This window comes from Harpegnathos saltator, unplaced genomic scaffold (genome assembly GCF_003227715.2).
Source record: "Harpegnathos saltator strain DR-91 unplaced genomic scaffold, Hsal_v8.6 scaffold71, whole genome shotgun sequence".
Lineage (NCBI taxonomy): Eukaryota > Metazoa > Arthropoda > Insecta > Hymenoptera > Formicidae > Harpegnathos > Harpegnathos saltator.
In genome coordinates, this window is record NW_020230549.1 from 559594 (window position 1) to 570000 (window position 10407).

The following is a 10407-nucleotide window of genomic DNA, read 5'->3' on the forward strand; positions in this document are numbered from 1 at the left end:
TCTGGAGGTGGACAAGGGATGACCGGGCGTCCAGCGGAGAAGAGGGTGCGGCCGAATGCGGAGAACGGCGGAGAAAGAGGGAGAGGGGGAGAGAGAGAGAGCGGGAGGGAGGGAGAGGGGGAAGAGAAAGAGAAAGAAATGACACATTCGCGGTTTACATATCCGCTCTCGTCATCGACGAGAAGTAGCGACTGAGAAAGAACGAGCGAGGCGGGAGTGGCGGAGAAAGACAAAAGGAAGCCGCGCATGAATCACGCGTCTCTCGATCCTCCAGCCTCCAGCGCGCCGTTCGTTCGTCCACGCATATAAACGCACGCACGCACGCGTTTGTACACACCGAACAGCCGTGACTACCCGCGCGCGAGCCCTCCGCCGAGGGAGCGCGCTAGTAAGAGATATACGCAGCCTCGGGGCTACGCATACATCCTCCCTCCATGAGCGTGCGCGCATGTATGCGTCATCCGATAAACCCACCGTGTATACATATGGATAAATGCATGATACACATGCATATATTATACATACGTGTACATACACGTACATACATACACCCACCCACCCACCCATCCACACACACACACACACACGCGCGCTCGCGCGCGCGCGCGAATCCATCCACGTCGGTGGAGAGGCCTGGTGCACCACGCGTTCCCCAAGCCTCCCTTCCATCTCGCTCTCCTCCGGCTCCCTCTTGCTTCTTTCTCTCGACCCCTCGCAAGCCTCTCTTCCTACCCGTGTCCACCTCTCGCTCCTCTCTTTCGCGCGCATGTTTCCCGCGCTGCCTCTCCGCCGCCCGCGTAACTCTACTCTCTCGCGCAAACGCTTTGCTCGCGTTCTCCCCACTTGATAGCACGCCTTGTCGCTCTCTCTCTCTCTCTCTCTCTCTCTCTCTCTCTCTCTCTCTCTCTCTCTCTCTCTCTCTCTCTCTCTCTCTCTCTCTCTCTCTCTCTCTCTCTCTTTCTCGCACGTACGTTTCCATCCCTTCCTCCTGCCTCTCCCACCCCCGCGGAAATATGCTCGGCGTAGCAGCGACGGCAACGGCGGCGGCGGCGGCGGCGGCGGCGGCGGCGGCGGTGGTGGAGGCGGCGGCGACGGCGGCGGCGGTGGCGGCGGCGGCGGCGGCGATAGCGGCGGTTGCTGCTGGTGGTGTAGCGCGGGTGTGCGCGCGCGGTGCTGCCTTAACGGCGTATCGGTGCGGACGGTGGCTTTAGACTCGAAGCTGCGGAAGAAGGGCCGCGAGCTCGGCCGTGCTCCGATGGCCTGATACATACTGCGAAACGCGTTCATGAAGCTCCACTGCCCTGAATCGTCGAGTGAGTAAATAGTTTGTGACATTTCGATACTGCTTGTGCACCGCGGCTTGTGGTCCTATGGTCGTACGAGCGGGGTGAAGGAAGGAAGGAAGGCAGGCAGGCAGGCAGGCAGGCAGGCAGGCAGGCAGGCAGGCAGACAGGCAGACAGGCAGGCAGGCAGGCAGGCAGGCAGGCAGGCAGGCAGGCAAGCAGGCAGGCAGGCAGGCAGGCAGGCAGGCAGGCAGGCAGGCAGGCAGGCAAGCAGGCAAGCAGGCAGGCAGGCAGGCAGGCAGGCAGGCAGGCAGGCAGCAGGCAGGCAGGCAGGCAGGCAGGCAGGCAGGCAGGCAGGCAGGCAGGCAGGCAGGCAGGCAGGCAGGCAGGCAGGCAGGCAGACAGGCAGGCAGGCAAGCAGGCAGGCAGGCAAGCAGGCAGGCAGGCAGGCAGGCAGGCAGGCAGGCAGGCAGGCAGGCAGGCAGGCAGGCAGGTAGGCAGGCAGGCAGGCAGACAGGCAGGCAGGCAGGCAGGCAGGCAGGCAGGCAGGCAGACAGACAGGCAGGCAGGCAGGCAGACAGACAGACAGACAGACATACAGGCAGGCAGGCAGGCAGGCAGGCAGGGAGGCAGGCAGGCAGGCAGGCAGGCAGGCAGGCAGGCAGGCAGGCAGGCAGGCAGGCAGGCAGGCAGGCAGGCAGGCAGGCAGGCAGGCAGGCAGGCAGGCAGGCAGGCAAGCAAGCAGGCAGGCAGGCAGGCAGGCAGGCAGGCAGGCAGGCAGGCAGGCAAGCAGGCAAGCAGGCTGGCAGGAAGGAAGGAAGGAAGGCAGAAAGGAAGGGTAGGGGAGAAACGAGAGAGGAAAATCCTCGCAGACGTGCCGAGTCGCGTACCCCATCGTGCGCGCCTTCTTCTCCCCCTCAGTCGCTCTCCCTTCCTCTCGTGACGCGGCCGTCGAGAGCGAGCGAGCGAGCGAGCGAGACGGAGAGTATCCTTCGCGGGAACGAACACTCGTGAATCCGCTCGTCGACATCGGGTGTGCGCACGATGACGACGGCAACTGCGACGGTAATCAAGTCCTGGGGAATAAACGACTGTCGGTGGCGTGACTGCTCCAGGAACGATGACGACGTGGTGCTGCTGCTGCTGCTCCTCCGAGCGTCGTACCTCCTTCGTGACGGCAGTTAAATCGGCGTAGGTCGCCGAATCAAGAGAGAGAGAGAGAGAGAGAGAGAGAGAGAGAGAGAGAGAGAGCCAGGGGAGAGAAGAGTAGGGGGAGGAAGAGACGATTTTTACCTGGCGGCGGGAACAGCGGCGGGAACGCTTCCTCCTCGAGACCGATTAACAGCTGGCCGTCCGAGGAACGCGCGCAATTCAGTCGATTTCTTCGGGGAGAAAGGGAGAGGGAGAGACAGAGAGACAGAGGGAGAGAGAAAGAGCGGCTCGAGAGCCGCCGAGGCGCAATAAATATCGACCACGGCACACGCAAGCCGGAAGCTTAGCGATGCGAAAAGTGGACCATTCGATATCGGGCCACGTCATATCACCCTGCGCCCGGCGTCGTCGAAAAGCCGCGAGATGCACCGAGATCGCGACATGTGCACATTCCCAGGGGGTGGCTCGCTCGCGCGCTCCCCGACTGTCGGACGGGGCTGTCTCGCCAAGTTCGCGCTCCTCGCGGTACCGCGCTGACGGATTCGCGCTGTCGTAATACATAGCTTGATACCGCGCACACACACACACACACACACACATACGTTCGACCGGACGAGAAAACACGTTTTTGTCAGTGCGGTGCGGCGGTGCAACGGTGGCGGCAGCGGCAGCGGCGGTGACGGCGACGGCGAGAACGGCGATTTCTCTTCGCCCGGCTTCCGATCGACCGTAAAACAGAGGAGAGATATGCCGCGGAGAGCACGCGGAGCAGCCGACGAGGAGGAATGTCCGTAGAAAAGGGTGCGTTTACGTAGCAAGTGCCGAGTATTACGCCACGCGCGCGTCTAGCATCTGTCTGCCTATCTGTCTATCTCCCTTTCTCTCTCCCTCTCTCTCTCTCTCTCTCTCTCTCTCTCTCTCTCTCTCTCTTTCTCTTGCTTTCTCGTCACGACAGTAGAAATGTTCGATATTAATTGCCTGTACTCTCCGATCGCTACGCTGATATCGAGCGATCGACGGCGTGTTTCTCGCTTATGGTAGCGCCAAATAGTCGAGAGAAAGAGAGTGAGAAAGAGAGAGAGAGAGAGAGAGAGAGAGAGAGAGAGAGAGAGAGAGAGAGAGAGGGGGAGATGTTTATCTCTCAGCATTGCGACTCGTATCGATGGATGATGAGCGTTTTTGGGACCTCTGATACGTTAGTAGGATGCTTTTATGCCAGTGGCAACTTGCAGTGATAGTGCAAGGTGACGATAGTGCTCGCGCGACTCTTTCACGCATCTCTCGAATGCTCGAGGCGCGCCATAAACGCGGCAGTGGCGATACGGTAGGGATTGTTTGGGCACGATAATTACTGTCGCGAGTGAACGTCGCGCGAATTTGGTCGCGTCCACGCAGCAAGAAAAATGTCGCTTTGGCTTACCGTCACGCCAGTAACCGTCACACGACTTTCCATTTCGCGATCTCATTTGCATGCCGTGTGTGCGTTGTGTGTGTTCGTATATCACTATCGTATTACATTTTATCGGAAAATTTGATTCCGACGAATTATGCGAGCAATTTCGCGCACTTCACGTTCCGTGGGACACACAATGCCGGGCGATTAAAAATTTGCAGATTAATTCCGCCCCGGCCGCGTCGTTTTTATTCATTGTCGCGCGCGCCGCGTGCTCATCCTAATTTGTTGGTATCGACGCGATAACAGCACGCGTGTGCCGAGCGATAATAAGCGGAATTCAACTTTATCGCGCGATATCAACGCGCCCGTTTCGCGGACAGTCCACCTGTCCGTTCATCGCGGCCGGCTTTTCAAGGGCTGATGATTCATGGCCGATTTATTAAGCGCGCCGCGTTATTGAGGCGGCAGAGAATCGCCCCGAGAGCAAGTCTCTCGTGTTAATATCGTGGGGATTATATTTTCGCGGGGATGGCCGAGCTCAAGGGTTTGTCTCGTTAATTAAATTTACTCAGAATTAGCTCGTATTACATTCTCCGCGACTCGACGTGGAGGAGGAGAAGACCGTCGTCGGCGTCCGAAACGCCAGATGTGTAAGCATGAACGCGTACACACCACCGTGATCCAAAATGGTACTTGGCGGCAAAAAAGTTCCGACGCACCGGCAGGGTTGACCAGAGGGCCTTCGTAGCGGTTCGTCAAGGTTATGTCTCCTCGACTATTGGATATCACGAGCGACTACTCTCAAGGGTATTCCCATCCCACGCAATTCGCCCAAACGATTCGCTCGCAGGACCCGGGCGCGTTGTGACTTTTTTTCCCAGGGTCGAGAAGCGGCCAACCCCTCCGCGATCTCGTCCGACGAGCTCGTTCTATTAACGCGTCTCTCCGAAAACAACGACCTGTACAAGCCGAGATCGCGCGCGCGCGCGCGCGCGCAGCATCGTCATCGTCATCGTCATCGTCGTCATCATCGATACGCGCCATTTTTTGCACGCGACGCCGGCCATGGCTTAATCCAGCCCCGATCGACCGTCCGGTTCCGCGGCTCTCGATCTCGCAGTCGTCGATTGCGCGTTGCCGGTGTGCGTGGCGCGGCGCAAATCCAATTAAAATTTCAATCTATCGCAGCTATTGTTCGACGAGCGCGAGATTAACGCCTTTCGGCTGAGTCCTGATTTGACCATTTTATTTACCGGCACCGTTCGGACTAAAATCGCGTCGTCTCCTCCGTGGAACCGTTCGCTCAATCAATTTGGGGGCTATTTCGGGGGTGACGGGTCTCTCTCCCCCCCTCTCTCTCTCTCTCTCTCTCTCTCTCTCTCTCTCTCTCTCTGTCTCTCGGGTTGTTTCGTCATCTCGACAAACTGACCGATTAGCGGCGGCGCCGGAAACAAAGGAACCGTTGTTTATTTTTATCTCTGTCTCCTGTTTGTCCCGCCGCCGATACACGCGAAATTAATTAATTAATTAACCCCTCGTGTCGGGAACGGGGTCTCGCAGACGCGAATGTGCACGTTGTGTTCATCACAGAGATCCGACTCGATCTTATTATTATTCCGTAATAATAACGAGAGTCTGAAAAAAAAAAAAAGAAAGAAAGAAACATTCTGCGAGATTGCGCAGAGGCAAGTTGCAAAATCGAGTTGCACTCTCGTCCTTTTCGATTGCAGATTTAAAATAGACGCTTATGTCCTACGAACACGCTAAACGAACGCCAATGCGTGGGGTCAAAGGCTTACACGCGATATAAATGAAGTGCTCCTGACGGTCCCGTCACGCACGTACGCGCGCGCGCGCGCGCACGTACTTAATGATCGAAAAGTTGTGCGCAAGTTGCTCGACTGTGCGCGCTCAATGGGCCTATTGAATCCGCAGTGGCAATTCGAGGACGGACCTGGCGAGTCGAGAACCGCCGTAGAATTCGAAACAGCCCGGAATCCGAGAAATCCAGACGACACAACTCCAGCACGCACTTGGCGCAATTGAAAAGGGTTAATGTCACGCACGCTTTCCGCGTGCTTGCTGAATACCCGGTGTCTGAATGGGAAACAAGGAAATTCGTTATCGGCCGCGTACAAAGCTCCTCAGGAAACGAGCCGCGCCGCGCCGCGCGAGAATTCCGCGCGGGAGTTAATTCCATAGAGAGGCGGCGAGTTTAGCGTCGCCTACCCCCGGACGGATTTTTACGACGACCGTGATTTCTCACGTCCGATATTACTTATTTGAGCTCTCTCTCTCTCTCTCTCTCTCTCTCTCTCTCTCTCATTCCTTTAAGGATTGCTCGGCGGAGGCGCGATTTTTCCGGATCTCTCGGTGGATCGCGTTTTTCGCGCGGCTTTTATGCGCAGAAGACCGACGACAGTTCGCATAAACTCGCGAGCGAATGGATCGTCGACACTTACCATTCCTCGCACAGACAATTTCGCGATTGTGGAAGCGCGAGAGAAGAGCGACGGAACGACGCGAGAAAACACCTTCGCCCGCGCGCGCGCCTTATGTGCACGCAACCGTCGCCGCGACGTACAGCTGATAAAGGAATTAGCGTGCGATTAATTATATGCCGTACGAAAAGATACAATTAATTTAAGCCATCGATCCGGATGAAATGGAGCGTGGGGAGGGAGGGCATTGTCGGCGCGATGTCGCGCGTTGTTTTCATGGGACACACACAATTCACACCCTCGTCGCCCGTCACCGCCGCCGGCGTTATTTATCCTGACGGGGAATTTAATAAGTGGCTAATTGAACTTCACATTTGGTATCAGTTACCGGTAACGAAAAGCGCCATCAATTTCAACGCGCGAAGCCGGCCCGAAATCCGTTAAATAAATAATACGAGATTATGCGATGAATAAACGCGCGTCAAATAAACCGCAGCATAACAGCGAGGATTCACGGGTGGGGTTGAAAGAAGGGGGGGGGACTAAAGTTAATGACGAGATAAAACTTCTAGATGCCGGGGACATTCGTTTTGTCGACGTAATGACGTGTGTACGCGGACGCGCATTTTTTCTCTCTTTCTCTCTCTCGTTTCTTATCCTGATCCTCTTCCCTTTTCTTACGAACGCAAGACGAGAGCAAAAAGAAAAGGACGCCACGCGGAATCGTCGCGCGGCGGCGAGGGAGAGTTAACGATACGCGACAAGGGATTACGAGCGTCCGCTCCCGTCGATGTGCGCTTAATTGATTTCCCCCGCTCGCTGAAAACTCGCCTGTAATTGAGCAGGACATTAATAACTCCGCGCACTGAATAATTCGTCGAAACGTCCCCAAAGTCTCGGGATGTGCCGGAGAACTTATCGATTTCAGATTAGCACGTAAATCGGCAAGAGGGCGGAGGGGCTGCCGCCGGGTGGTGGTGGTGGCTTGTGCGAGGATGCGGGGGGAGGGACATGCTTTCGCCCACGCATCTGCTTGTGTGCGTCCTCAGCGTCATTTGGGGATTCATTCTGATATTCTGGCCATTTCCCCTTTCCCTCCATATCGAATGTCTTTCGACCTGTGTGTATTTGAGCTACTTCTTTTCCCCACCTCCCTTCCTGCTCAGCCTGATATGTATATATATATATATATATATATATGTACACACACATATATATATGTATATATATATATATCCCTCTTTCTCTTTTTAGCTTCACCTAGCGAAATGCACTTTCCCGGCTGCGTCCTCAAATTTCTCGTTCACGGCTCTCCGGAGATTCGATCGCTGCCGAGGCGATCGCTTCTCCGCTTTCAGACCGTTTCCAATTTTAAGCTTGGAAATAAGTACGAACGGGGTAAAAGTTTTATAACGGATAGCGTGGAACACGACCGAGTTAACAAGTTGTTTCGCTAAAAATAAGAAAAATTCGACGTCGACGACGAGGAGAAAGAGGAGGAGGAGGAGAAGGAGGAGGAGGAGGAGGAGGAGGAGGAGGAGGAGTGGAGAGGAGAGGAAGGAGGAGAAGGACGACGATGACGACAGACTCGAGAGAAACGCGAATGAGCGACTCGAGGCGACCCTGAGGCGCAGGTTCCAACGACTTCGATTCTAATTGAAGGCACTAAGGACGAAAATATCGGCACGATGTTGCATGATGCATCCAATGACCACGTATTCCTTTTCCCTCCCTCCTCTTTGCCACTCCCTCTCTCTCTCTCTCTCTCTCTCTCTCTCTCTCTCTCTTCTCTCTTTTTTTTTTCTCTCTTCTCTCTCTCTCTCTCTCTCTCTCTCTCTCTCTCTCTCTCTCTCTCTCTCTCTCTCTCTCTCTCTCTCTCTCTCTCTCCTCTCTCTCTCTCTCCTCTCTCTCTCTCTCTCTTCTCTCTCTCTCTCTCTCTCTCTCTCTCTCTCTCTCTCTCTCTCTCTCTCTCTATCTATCTATCTATCTATCTATCTATCTATCTATCTATCTATCTATCTATCTATCTATCTATCTATCTATCTATCTCTTTCGCTCTCTATCGCTACGCGCTTTTCTTTAGCTAGACGAGAACACTATCCCATTATCGCCGGTCGAATAAGTCCGGGTTCATTAACCCGAGATACATCGATATATCGACGACGGCGAGATACAACGGCTTTATCTGAATGCCCGACCTTACCTGATCACACATGCATGAAGCTCCATTTTCAGAACGCTCGTCTCCCGCCAATGCATCACGTCTGCGACCTTGATGGCGATTTACGCCGACTTTGCTCTCTCTCTCTCTCTCTCTTTCTCTTTCTCTCCGCACGAGAGAGATCTGATCAGTCCGGTCGGACAGACAGACGATAAGGCGACGCGATCGGCTCCGTGACTCGTCATTTTTAACGGTGAAACTTCGATTTAAACGTCATTTCCACGGATCATTCGCGCACTATCACGCGCGAAAACTTTCGTACGATCCCGTACGATCGCGCCTTTAGCTCCGCATGTGGCTACATAACTTCCAACACCAAGTTTCCGCGAGTTGCTTCTTCCTCCTGTTTTTCTCTCCACGCGAGTCTGAGTCTCTCTAACCTATGAGCCTCCCGTGGAAAGAGAAGAAGGAAAAGAAGAAGGAAGAAGACGGGGAAAAATAAAAGTCGGGCGTAAAGCCCGTATTATAATTTGTGCCTTACGAGTTCCCGCATATCTCGCGCAGCCGACAACGCTTTCCAGATTTACGCGAAAGTATCTCGCGGGGGATTTTTATTCGCACGATCGACTGCGAGAAACCGGCAGAGTCAATGTTTCGACCCGCGAAGGTCGAAATACGGGTCGCGGCCGAGGAAGTTTTTTCTCCCTTATGACATCGACCCGAGCGTTTTGCAGCGTCCGCCATGAACTATGCTGTTTATTATTGTCACGCGGCCGCGGAACGGCACGGCGGAAGTTCCGAGGCGGAAGCGCAATGCGTCACAACGCCGGGCTCTCCTTTATTCGAGCTAAATGGCCTGTTCGACGACGACGACGACACGCCTTATTTATTTGTAAACTTTGTACACGCGGCGTCGCGAGCGCACTTCAATACCGGATCGCGTCCCGAGCAATAGATATTTCTGTCGGCTTCTCTAAATCCGATGCGTCTTCATAAATAACGAGCGGCGAGCCACGCCGCGCTCTCGTACTCGTCGACGTGGTCGACGTCGATCGTAAAACTAAAAGCCGGAGAAGAATTAAAAGCCACGAGAGCGGGACACATTTCCGCGTGACCGCGGCGGGAGAACGAGTTTCTCTGAACGCGCGGCCCCGGCTGATCGGAAGTGCTGACCGGCCTCGCCCGGCCGACCCGACACAGCTTATTTTTTAATTACGCCAGCGGCGCGCGTAATTCCAAACCGCCGGTGCTCAATTCGGGAACGTACGCGAGACCCTGTTTGCAAAAGTGCTCTCGACTAATTGCGGCTTGTATGCGCGTAAACGACGGCCGGGAATAATTAAATGGGAGGGGACATGGAAGCAAATTCGAAATTATACCGCGCAGTTAAGCTTCCCTCCTGAGCGCGGCTAGAGGGCGAGCAACCCCCGCCGCGCGAATTTCGCTCGGAGACACACCGGCTCTCGAAAGTTCGCGAGGACTCTCACGACTGTGTGGCTCCCCCATTCTTCCCCGTCGCCCGCTCGGCTCCAGATTGAGCGTTAAGACGGACCGGCGACGACGACGACGACGACGATCGTATGCCGATGTCGGGACTGATAAAACAGTGAAAGGAAGACGCCGTCTATATTAGGCGATGACGCACGCGGCGACGACAATCGCGTCGCCGAGGAGGCGATGATTGCGTCTCGCCTGTCGACGCATGTCGTCTCGACGACGACCGTTTCTCTCGCGAAAGGGGGATCCTTACCATGAAAGACCTTACGAGCTTCCGCGAACATAGGAAGAGCGAGAGACAGAGAGAGAGAGAGAGAGAGAGAGAGAGAGAGAGAGAGTGAGGGAGAGGGAAAGAAAGAGAGAAATGGGATAAAGGTGATAACGAGAGGAAACGATCTACCGGATGTTTCAGTGGGCGTGCGGGGGTGACTGGAGTGATGGGATGGGGCCAGAGCCCCATGGAGTTCGGGTAGACCC

General features: G+C 55.3%; 1 protein-coding gene across 1 annotated transcript in view; it reads left to right on the forward strand.

The window, feature by feature from the left end:
* The first annotated feature begins 1108 nt into the window (after nucleotides 1–1108).
* Nucleotides 1109–10407, forward strand: part of LOC105191558 (uncharacterized) — a 20942-nt gene continuing 11643 nt past the window's right edge. The window contains exons 1-2 of the mRNA XM_025305718.1: nucleotides 1109–1313; nucleotides 10343–10407. The exon at nucleotides 10343–10407 is cut by the window's right edge and continues 159 nt beyond it. The gene's annotated coding sequence lies outside the window, so the exon portion shown is untranslated. The remainder of the gene's footprint in view (nucleotides 1314–10342) is intronic.